The sequence below is a fragment of the Eleutherodactylus coqui genome, chromosome 10 (genome assembly GCF_035609145.1).
Source record: "Eleutherodactylus coqui strain aEleCoq1 chromosome 10, aEleCoq1.hap1, whole genome shotgun sequence".
Lineage (NCBI taxonomy): Eukaryota > Metazoa > Chordata > Amphibia > Anura > Eleutherodactylidae > Eleutherodactylus > Eleutherodactylus coqui.
The window spans coordinates 11,735,979-11,749,330 of record NC_089846.1 but is presented as its reverse complement, the minus strand read 5'-3'; positions in this window follow the sequence as shown (position 1 = coordinate 11,749,330).

Genomic DNA, 13,352 nt, shown 5'->3' with positions numbered 1-13,352 from the left:
GTTATCTGACATCTCAATAGCCTACGGCTGCCTGGGTGTGTTTGGTACAGACAATCCTTAAATAGTGCATGAAGGGGTTAACTGGAGTCATCACAATGTGTATCTCAGCCGGAGCCGATAACGAGCCCCACGGACATAATGAGGAGCCTGGCAGAGAGGGAACAATCATGGCTGCACTTTCCTAGCTCCGTCCCCATAACTAGTCACCGACCTTTGGGTGCAATCACTTCCTCTACAGCCGGTCGCCACTTAATTAGCAAAAAATGCAGCAGTTCATTAATAAATGTGTCTAATGTACGTCGTGTATTTGGCGCACGCCAAGGATTGGGCAACAGAACGTCTGTGCATTTTGCCTAGTCCTTTTCTCCCATTGTGGTCAGTGGGCCGGCTGGTTGCTATGGGCTTATGTCCTGCAGTATATCCCTAGCAACCAGTCTGCCTTTTGGCCTCTTTCACACGGGGACCTACATGCGCAAAAAACAGAGACATTTTGGGCTCCTCACATATTCGCAGCACAAACGCATCACCCATAGTGCCCCACAAAGTAACAAGCCGGAATAGTGCCATACTAATGCCGCTACTGTGCCCCCATACAGCAGCAGAATTCACAATGTGCCCCATTCAATAGCGGTGCCCTATACAGTAACAGCATCCTCAATGTGCCCTTGTATAGACATAGCAGCCCCAATGTACCCCCATACACGAACAGTGCCCCAATGTGCCCCATACAGTAACAGTGCCCCAATGTGCCCCATACAGTAACAGTGCCCCAATGTGCCACATACAGTAAGTGCACCCTCAATGTGCCCTCGTACAGTAACAGCGCATCCAATGTGCCCCTGTACAATGGCAGTGCCCCCATACAGTAACTGCGCAACCAATGTGCCCCCATACAGTAATTGCACCCTCAATGTGCTCCCATACACGAACAGTGCCCCAATGTGCCACATACACTAACAGTGCCCCCAATGTGCCACATGCAGTAATTGCACCCTTAATGTGCCATCTTACAGTAACAGTGCATCCAATGTGCCCCTGTGCAATGGCAGTGCCCCCATACAGTAACTGCGCAACCAATGTGCCCCCATACAGTAATTGCACCCTCAATGTACCCCCATACACTAATAGTGCCCCCATGTGCCACATGCAGTAACAGCACCCTCAATGTGCCCTTATATAGTAACAGAGCCTCCAATGTGCCACATACAGTAATTGCACCCTTAATGTGCCATCGGACAGTAACAGTGCATCCAATGTGCCCCTGTACAATGGCAGTGCCCCCATACAGTAACTGCACCCTCAATGTGCCCTCATACAGTAACAGTGCCACATACAGTAACAGTGCCCCCAATGTGCCACATACAGTAATTGCACCCTTAATGTGCCATCGTACAGTAGCAGTGCTCCCAATGTGCCACATACAATAACTGCACCCCCAATGTGCCCCAATACAGTAACAGCGCATCCAATGTGCCCCTATATAGTAACTGCACCCTCAATGTACCCTTGTACAGTAACAGTGCCCCCAATGTGCCACATACAATATTGCACCCCCAATGTGCCCCAATACAGTAACAGCGCATCCAATGTGCTGCTGTACAGTGGCAGTGCCCCCAATGTGCCCCCGTACAGTAACAGCACTCCCCAAAGTAAGAGCTTCCCCATTATGCTCACTAAAATTTAAGAAAGCAACTCGCTCCTCAAGACATGAATCCAGTTGAAGTTCCCACTCACCGGGGTGTCCAGGAGGATCCCTAATTCAGGTGTGTCCCTTTCCCATCATCCCCTCCAGGCCTGATCTGGGGTGCACCCCTGCGACTGTGATCATTATGACCATATTGTCTTTGTTACTAGATCTTGCCTAATTTAAGGAGTTGTCAAGCTTAGTGAACTTCTTGTGATGGACCCTATCAGAGGATTGTGAGCGGATGGGGAGGGGGGGGGGGCGTCTCTTTCGTATTCCTCACTTTTTGGTCAGTGTGGACAGCGGTTTTAAAGGCAACCTGTCATCACCTATAAGCACCATAATTAAGCTTATGGGGTTATAGGGCGGCGGCTGAGGAGTTTCTATACTTGCCCAGCTCAGTGGGAGGTCCGTGCATCTGACTCACCTCTGACCAAGCGCCAACCTCCAGGGCTAGCAGCGAGGGAACGAGGTGTCGGGTAAGTATTAAAAGCCCACTCCCCAACCCCCTGTCCGATGAGCCCATATGCCTAGCTTACAGCTTCACTTTAACCCCTTAATGATCCGGCCATTTCTCTTTCTCCATTTTTTGGGTTATTTTGCCGCACTTTTAAAAAATCGTTACGCTTTTATTTATCCATCGACGTCGCTGTCTCAGGGCTTATTTTGCAATGGTGCTATTCAATGCACCATGTAATGTACTAAAAAACTTTGTACAGTAATTCCGCCATCTATGAGGCGGTCTTGATTTTACGGCGCAGAAAAAATGACCTGATAACTTTATCCTTTGGTTCAGCACAATTACGACAAAACCAAATCTATATAGTTTTTTTTTCTTTTGCTGTACCAGTTTTAAAAAATGCATTTTTTTTTTCTTTCACCTTCTTGTGATGGCGATTAACTTCTTGTTCTTCCCTTGATACGGTTGTGCGCGGCTCGTTTCTGCGGGACGTCCTGTACTTTCTATTGGCACCATTTTGGAGTTCATATGACTTCTTGATCACTTTTTAATTTGTTTCTTGGAGACGGGGTGACCAAAAAAGTGTGATTCTGGCATAGTGTAATTATTTTTCTGACGATGTCCACTGCGGGGGGTGAATAATACGTTACTTCGATGGATCAGACTTTTATGACCACAGCAATACCGAATATGTGTTTTTTTATTTTTTTTATTATAAATATAAGAAAGGGGTTTTATACACTTTTATTACCTTTTATTGTTGTCTAATAATCAATAAAACTTTTCTTCCTACTTATTTTGTGTTTGTTTTTTTTTTTTTATTTCTTTAGTCCCTGTAAGGGACTTGAACTTGCAGTCATTGGATCGCTCATGCAATATAATGCAATACCGTAGCATTTGCATTACACTGCAGTCTGACCGACAGTTAGGGCTTATTCAGACGACCGTATATCCGGCCGGGTTTTCGCTCCCGACCGATATATGGTGTCCCTCTCTGCAGGGGAAGGAGGCTGGAAGAACAGTACACTGAGCCAAGTCCCAGAACTTAGCTCCGCCATGCCCTGCCCTCTCCCATTGCAAATAGTGGCGAGGGGCAGAGAGGGGGCGGGAGCTCAGTGCACTGCTCCTGGCTCTTCCAGCCTCCTCCCCTTGCAGAGGGACAACGTATATTGGCCGGGCGTGAAAACCCGTCCGATATATGGTCATCTGAAGCCGCCCATAGAATGTAGTGTAATGCAATGTGGCACATCTTAATAGGCAACTGGTCATAACGGCTCAGGCTTCCAGGGCACCTCTCAGCCTGAAGGACCTGGATTGATCTTCATTACACAGATTAACCAATTGATGTGAACAGTGTGTAATTCCTCATTTCACCTCTGGGGGCGCTGCAGGGAAAGCGAGCACTTGCTTCCAGGTTACCTCTCTTGATTATAGCTGCTGCTGGAGGACCCCTTTTAAGTACCCCTGCTTCCACTGGTAATACTTTTCTATCATGTAGCCTCTGCTGAGCAGGAACGTGACACGATGGACCTCACCGATCACAGGATATATGACAACAGCGGTAACAGGGCTGGGGCAGAGCGGGCTGACAATCGTGATCAGTCCTCTACCAGCGGGAGAGCGTCATTATCATCTCCCCCGCACTGCGTCCCCCCTCATGGAGGGCGTTTGACCATTGCAAAAGTCGACCCCCTTCATTACCCTCCTCATGGTTTATGGGGTACCTAAGGTTTCTGAATGATGAAGACATTATTTCCAATTTGGCTGCGTATTTGACAACATCGCCCCCTATGGAGAACCTGGCGTGTAGCGAGGGGCGCGGGGACGGTACTGCAGATCATCAATCATTTTAATATCACTGACTATATAAGAACGCAGAACATCTACCGATTGTCTGTTATCGTCTCCGAGGAGGGGGGGGCTGTTTATTATAAGCCTCGCGAACACTATTCTTACTCCGGGGCTCGCAGGCCGCTAATAATAATGGTTATTAAATTGCGCTGCCTTTTGTCAGGTGCTTCTGTAACAATCTTCCAGCTCCGGCCGTCTCGGCAGTTTGTTCTGTTTGGTTTCCCGTGAGTGCGATAATAATCCCCAGTAGTCGGTCACATGACAATCCCTCAGCCTATCAGGAGGCAGCTTTTCCAGGACATATGCTGTCCTGTTTTTTAGGTCAGAACAATAGATTTTTCTTTTTTTCCCGTGTGGGCTGATTACAGGCTATTCTCCTGTTGTCATGACGATAGCAGTAATTTACGTTTTTTTATGAATAGCCTTAGAAAACGCTTGTTTGTGTGCGACTGGAGAGGAGTATTCGGTCTGTCGTGTGACGGTCCGCACTTCGGGGAGGCATCTTATTTACGGTGGATCGCGTCTACTTCTATAGCCAATTTACAGTACTTGGGGCCTCGGGAACGGATGTTACACCGGGGGAGCGCAGATCCTGCTGCTCACATCTAACGACTGTCAGCGGCGTCGCATTGTCACCATCGGGAAAGTCCTGCTCAATTGCATTTTAGTCATGTGACTTTTCCACCATAGACATCAATGTAAGTCCCATGCGACCAGAGCCAGTCCTGGGTTAGATGGCACTCTTGGTAGATCATAAGAAACCCCAATAGATATTGCACCTACAGGCAGTCTGCCTGAAGATAGCAGGATACCCACATGGGAACAACTCAGTGAATACTGTACCAGAACCAACCTCACTGCATAAATACAGTACCAGAACCAACATCAGAACATGCATACGGCCCTTAAGCCTAGCTCATTGCATAGATTCATTACCAGAACCAAATACATAACAAATACAGCTCGACAACCAAGCTCAGTACATGCACACGGCCCCAGAACCAAGCCCATTACCTAAATACAGTACCGGAACCAACCTCAGAACATTCATACGGCCCCAGAGCCTAGCTCAGTGCATAGATACATTATCAGAACCAAACACATAACAAATACAGCCCCAGAACCAAGCTTAGTACTTGCATACGGCCCCAGAACCAACCTCCAGAACATGCATAAAGCCCCAGAACCAACCTTAGAACATGCATACAGTCCCAGAGCCTAGCTCAGTGCATAGATACATTAGCAGAACCAAAACACATAACAAATACAGCCCCAGAATCAAGCTAAGTACCTGCATATGGCCACAGAACCAAGCTCAGTACATGCATACGGCCCCAGAACCAAGCTCACTACATAAATACAGTACCGGAACCGACCTCAGAACATGCATACAGCCCCAGAACCAACCTGGGAACATGCATACAGCCCCAGAGCCTAGCTCAGTGCATAGATACAGTACCGGAACTGACCTCAGAAAATGCATACAGCCCCAGAACCAACCTCAGAACATGCATACAGCCCCAGAACCAACCTGGGAACATGCATACAGCCCCACAGCCTAGCTCAGTGCATAGATACATTAGCAGAACCAAAACACATAACAAATACAGCCCCAGAACCAAGCTTAGTACCTGCATACGGCCACAGAACCAAGCTCAGTACATGCATACGGCCCCAGAACCAACCTCAGAACATGCATACAGCCCCAGAACCGACCCCAGAACATGCATACAGCCCCAGAGCCTAGCTCAGTGCATAGATACAGTACCAGAACCGACCTCAGAACATGCATACAGCCCCAGAACCAACCTCAGAACATGCATACAGCCCCAGAACCAACCTCAGAACATGCATACAGCCCCAGAACCAACCTCAGAACATGCATACAGCCCCAGAGCCTAGCTCAGTGCATAGATACATTAGCAGAACCAAACACATAACAGATACAGCCCCAGAACCAAGCTAAGTACCTGCATACGGCCACAGAACCAAGCTCAGTACATGCATACGGCCCCAGAACCAACCTCAGAACATGCATACAGCTCCAGAACCGCCCCCAGAACATGCATACAGCCTCAAAACCAAGCTCATTACATAAATACAGTACCAGAACTAACATCAGAACATGCCTACGGTCCCAGAGCCTAGCTCGGTGCATAGATACATTACTAGAACCAAACACATAACAAATACAGCCCCAGAACCAAGCTCAATACATGTACACGGCCCCAGAACCAACCAACCTCAGAACATGCATACAGCCCCAGAGCCTAGCGCCGTGCATAGATACATTAGCAGAACCACATACATAACAAATACAGCCCCAGCACCAAGCTCAGTACATGCATACAGCCCCAGAGCCTAGCTCAGTGCATAGATACATTAGCAGAACCAAACGCATAACAAATACAGCCCCAGCACCAAGCTCAGTACATGCATACGGCTCCAGAAACAAGCTCAGTACATAAATACAGTAGGAGAAATAAACTATTGTGATGCGGGGGGGGGGGGGCTCTGATGGGCTGACAGCTGAAAATCAGAACATCAGAGGGTGCGGAGACAGAATCAGGAGGAAGATGGTTCATGTAGCTCTGCAAGACACTACATGGAGGAGAAATAGCAGCAGGCCAGGCGGACCTACCAGCCTAGGTGGTGCCCTGGGAAACCACACATGTTGCATGTAGCTACGGCCAGCCATGCATCCTACTAGACTTGCCTATGACCGGAGTGTGATTTGGCTGTTATTAATTACCAAACTCCATCTCTGCAGCAGTCTGGTGGCAGCGATGACACAAATGATTAGGAGGCGCTATGTTGCATGACATGTCGCCATGTAGCCCAGCCTTAAGCTGCTTCTTAAGGGGATGGCTACCCACATATCACAGCAATTCACACAAGTACATTTTGCACCATTGGATCATATGGATGTCTTTTGGGGAGTTTCATTTATACATGGTGATTTCTAACGAGCAATATTGTTCGGTTTGGTAAAGCTGAGTTTAGGCTCCGCCTCCTTATATAGGCTTCTCCCATCATTTCTGATAACTTTTTCTCTCACTTGCAATTTAGTTTCTTGTAATTTCTTATCATTCTTGCCATACTAGAAACCAATTCTCCATGCACTGACTTGCTGCCGTTATTGCTAGGCACATAAGCTTGTCCAAGCAAGAATAGAAGAGATGCAGTGTAAAGCATGGGGGAAAGTGCTCCAAGCCTTGAAAAGAAGATGAATTTCAGACAGACTCCGAAGTGTCTAAGCTGCAATCACTGGTCATAAATTTGGCCTTATTAAGTACTGCTGCACTGTACAGTGTAGGGGCAGCGTGGCATCGTTGACCATTGATGTATCTTAAAGGGATATTCCTTTCTTCCACAGGATATGCTATGAATATCTGATAGATGTGTGATGCGCACCTATTGAGAGAACAGAGGTCCCCCGACCCCATGCTGTCCGTCTGCCACATACAGGCTGTTATTCAATGCAGAGATGGCCGAAATGACAAATACAGCCAAAGTCGCTGTGCTAAGCTATTTCCATAACTCCCTATTAACAGTAATGGACAGATATATATTGCATATCCATTGACCCTCAGCTGGCATACCCCTTAAATACAAGTCACCTCATTCTGGCAACTGATGGACAGATTCCAGAGGGGTTGAATAGACCAGAATATTCACCTAGTGTTGTACCCCTCTTGCTCAAGTGCTGTGCTGGCTCTTCGGACCAACACAACGGATCTCAGACATAATGAATCTTGATGATTGACCACCAGAGAGGGGAAGGATCATCGCGCTCATGTGAGCTTCATGTCGTGAAATAAAATGCGTAAATATTGTCGCTGTGATCCGGACACTATAAATTGTGTCCTGTGCTGGAAGTGAGGATAAAATGGAGCAGAACGTCGGATCCTTGTCTGCAGATAAGAACGTGTTATAATCTTTATACACGATGGCTCAATTGCCCATAAAAAGCTACAATAACGTGTCTAGATGAGAGGCTTCAGGGTCAGAGAGTCACTTCACTGGTGATTCTGAAGAGTCTGGAGTCAATTATTGAAAGATGATGATATTGAAGTCCAAATCCTAACACTGCACGGCACCCAACCAGAGGCTTTGCCTTTCACTTACTAGTAGGTAGGATTATGATTCATGTACAAGAATATAACTACTATAATACTGCCCCCTATGTACAAGAATATAACTATTATAATACTGCTCCCTATGTACAAGAATATAACTACTATAATACTGCCCCCTATGTACAAGAATATAACTACTATAATACTGCCTCTATGGACAAGAATAGAACTACTATAATACTGCCCCTATGTACAAGAATATTACTACTATAATACTGCCCCTATGTACAAGAATATAACTATAATACTGCCCCCTATGTACAAGAATATAACTATAATACTGCCCCCTATGTACAAGAATATAACTATAATACTGCCCCCTATGTACAAGAATATAACTATAATACTGCCCCCTATGTACAAGAATATAACTATAATACTGCCCTCTATGTACAAGAATATAACTACTATAATACTGCCCTCTATATACAAAAATATAACTACTATAATACTGCTCTATGTACAAGAATAGAACTACTATAATACTATCCCTGTGTACAATAATAGAACTACTATAATACTATCCCTGTGTACAATAATAGAACTACTATAATACTGCCTCCAATGTACAAGAATAGAACTACTATAATACTGCCCCTATGTACAAGAATAGAACTACTATAATACTGCCTCAATGTACAAGAATAGAACTACTATAATACTGCCCCCTATGTACAAGAATATAACTACTATAATACTGCCCCCTATGTACAAGAATATAACTACTATAATACTGCCCCCTATGTACAAGAATATAACTACTATAATACCGCTCCTATGTACAAGAATATAACTACTATAATACTGCCTCTATGTACAAGAATAGAACTACTATAATACTGCCCCCTATGTACAAGAATATAACTACTATAATACTGCCCCCTATGTACAAGAATATAACTACTATAATACTGCCCTTTATGTACAAGAATATAACTACTATAATACTGCCCTCTATGTACAAAAATATAACTACTATAATACTGCTCTATGTACAAGAATAGAACTACTATAATACTATCCCTGTGTACAATAATAGAACTACTATAATACTGCCTCCAATGTACAAGAATAGAACTACTATAATACTGCCCCTATGTACAAGAATAGAACTACTATAATACTGCCTCTATGTACAAGAATAGAACTACTATAATACTGCCCCCTATGTACAAGAATATAACTACTATAATACTGCCCCCTATGTACAAGAATATAACTACTATAATACTGCCCCCTATGTACAAGAATATAACTACTATAATACTGCCCTCTATGTACAAGAATATAACTACTATAATACTGCCCTCTATGTACAAAAATATAACTACTATAATACTGCTCTATGTACAAGAATATAACTACTATAATACTGCCCCTATGTACAAGAATATTACTACTATAATACTGCCCCTATGTACAAGAATATAACTACTATAATACTGCCTCTATGTACAAGAATATAACTACTATAATACTGCCCCTATGTACAAGAATATAACTACTATAATACTGCCCCCTATGTACAAGAATAGAACTACTATAATACTGCCCCTATGTACAAGAATATAACTACTATAATACTGCCTCCTATGTACAAGAATATAACTACTATAATACTGCCTCCTATGTACAAGAATATAAGTACTATAATACTGCCCCCTATGTACAAGAATATAACTACTATAATACTGCCCCTATGTACAAGAATATAACTACTATAATACTGCTCCTATGTACAAGAATATAACTACTATAATACTGCTCCTATGTACAAGAATAGAACTACTATAATACTGCCCCCTATGTACAAGAATAGAACTACTATAATACTGCCCCCTATGTACAAGAATAGAACTACTATAATACTGCCCCTATGTACAAGAATAGAACTACTATAATACTGCCCCTATGTACAAGAATAGAACTATAATACTGCCCCTATGTACAAGAATAGAACTACTATAATACTGCCCCTATGTACAAGAATATTACTACTATAATACTGCCCCTATGTACAAGTATATAACTACTATAATACTGCCTCTATGTACAAGAATATAACTACTATAATACTGCCCCTATGTACAAGAATAGAACTACTATAATACTGCCTCCTATGTACAAGAATATAACTACTATAATACTGCCTCCTATGTACAAGAATATAAGTACTATAATACTGCCCCCTATGTACAAGAATATAACTACTATAATACTGCCCCTATGTACAAGAATATAACTACTATAATACTGCTCCTATGTACAAGAATATAACTACTATAATACTGCTCCTATGTACAAGAATAGAACTACTATAATACTGCCCCCTATGTACAAGAATAGAACTACTATAATACTGCCCCTATGTACAAGAATAGAACTACTATAATACTGCCCCTATGTACAAGAATAGAACTACTATAATACTGCCCCTATGTACAAGAATAGAACTATAATACTGCCCCTATGTACAAGAATAGAACTACTATAATACTGCCCCTATGTACAAGAATATTACTACTATAATACTGCCCCTATGTACAAGTATATAACTACTATAATACTGCCTCTATGTACAAGAATATAACTACTATAATACTGCCCCTATGTACAAGAATATACCTACTACAATACTGCCCCCTATGTACAAGAATATAACTACTATAATACTGCCCCTATGTACAAGAATATAACTACTATAATACTGCCCCCTATGTACAAGAATATAACTACTATAATACTGCCCCTATGTACAAGAATATAACCACTATAATACTGCCTCTATGTACAAGACTATAACTACTATAATACTGCCCCCTATGTAAAAGAATATAACTACTATAATACTGCCCCCTATGTACAAGAATATAACTACTATAATACTGCTCCCTATGTACAAGAATATAACTACTATAATACTGCCTCTATGTACAAGAATAGAACTACTATAATACTGCCCCCTATGTACAAGAATATAACTATAATACTGCCCCCTATGTACAAGAATATAACTATAATACTGCCCCCTATGTACAAGAATATAACTATAATACTGCCCTCTATGTACAAGAATATAACTACTATAATACTGCCCTCTATATACAAAAATATAACTACTATAATACTGCTCTATGTACAAGAATAGAACTACTATAATACTATCCCTGTGTACAATAATAGAACTACTATAATACTATCCCTGTGTACAATAATAGAACTACTATAATACTGCCTCCAATGTACAAGAATAGAACTACTATAATACTGACCCTATGTACAAGAATAGAACTACTATAATACTGCCTCAATGTACAAGAATAGAACTACTATAATACTGCCCCCTATGTACAAGAATATAACTACTATAATACTGCCCCCTATGTACAAGAATATAACTACTATAATACTGCCCCCTATGTACAAGAATATAACTACTATAATACCGCTCCTATGTACAAGAATATAACTACTATAATACTGCCTCTATGTACAAGAATAGAACTACTATAATACTGCCCCCTATGTACAAGAATATAACTACTATAATACTGCCCCCTATGTACAAGAATATAACTACTATAATACTGCCCTTTATGTACAAGAATATAACTACTATAATACTGCCCTCTATGTACAAAAATATAACTACTATAATACTGCTCTATGTACAAGAATAGAACTACTATAATACTATCCCTGTGTACAATAATAGAACTACTATAATACTGCCTCCAATGTACAAGAATAGAACTACTATAATACTGCCCCTATGTACAAGAATAGAACTACTATAATACTGCCTCTATGTACAAGAATAGAACTACTATAATACTGCCCCCTATGTACAAGAATATAACTACTATAATACTGCCCCCTATGTACAAGAATATAACTACTATAATACTGCCCCCTATGTACAAGAATATAACTACTATAATACTGCCCTCTATGTACAAGAATATAACTACTATAATACTGCCCTCTATGTACAAAAATATAACTACTATAATACTGCTCTATGTACAAGAATAGAACTACTATAATACTGCCCCTATGTACAAGAATATTACTACTATAATACTGCCCCTATGTACAAGAATATAACTACTATAATACTGCCTCTATGTACAAGAATATAACTACTATAATACTGCCCCCTATGTACAAGAATAGAACTACTATAATACTGCCCCTATGTACAAGAATATAACTACTATAATACTGCCTCCTATGTACAAGAATATAACTACTATAATACTGCCTCCTATGTACAAGAATATAAGTACTATAATACTGCCCCCTATGTACAAGAATATAACTACTATAATACTGCCCCTATGTACAAGAATATAACTACTATAATACTGCTCCTATGTACAAGAATATAACTACTATAATACTGCTCCTATGTACAAGAATAGAACTACTATAATACTGCCCCCTATGTACAAGAATAGAACTACTATAATACTGCCCCCTATGTACAAGAATAGAACTACTATAATACTGCCCCTATGTACAAGAATAGAACTACTATAATACTGCCCCTATGTACAAGAATAGAACTATAATACTGCCCCTATGTACAAGAATATTACTACTATAATACTGCCCCTATGTACAAGAATATTACTACTATAATACTGCCCCTATGTACAAGTATATAACTACTATAATACTGCCTCTATGTACAAGAATATAACTACTATAATACTGCCCCTATGTACAAGAATAGAACTACTATAATACTGCCTCCTATGTACAAGAATATAACTACTATAATACTGCCTCCTATGTACAAGAATATAAGTACTATAATACTGCCCCCTATGTACAAGAATATAACTACTATAATACTGCCCCTATGTACAAGAATATAACTACTATAATACTGCTCCTATGTACAAGAATAGAACTACTATAATACTATCCCTGTGTACAATAATAGAACTACTATAATACTGCCTCCAATGTACAAGAATAGAACTACTATAATACTGCCCCTATGTACAAGAATAGAACTACTATAATACTGCCTCTATGTACAAGAATAGAACTACTATAATACTGCCCCCTATGTACAAGAATATAACTACTATAATACTGCCCCCTATGTACAAGAATATAACTACTATAATACTGCCCCCTATGTACAAGAATATAACTACTATAATACTGCCCTCTATGTACAAGAATATAACTACTATAATACTGC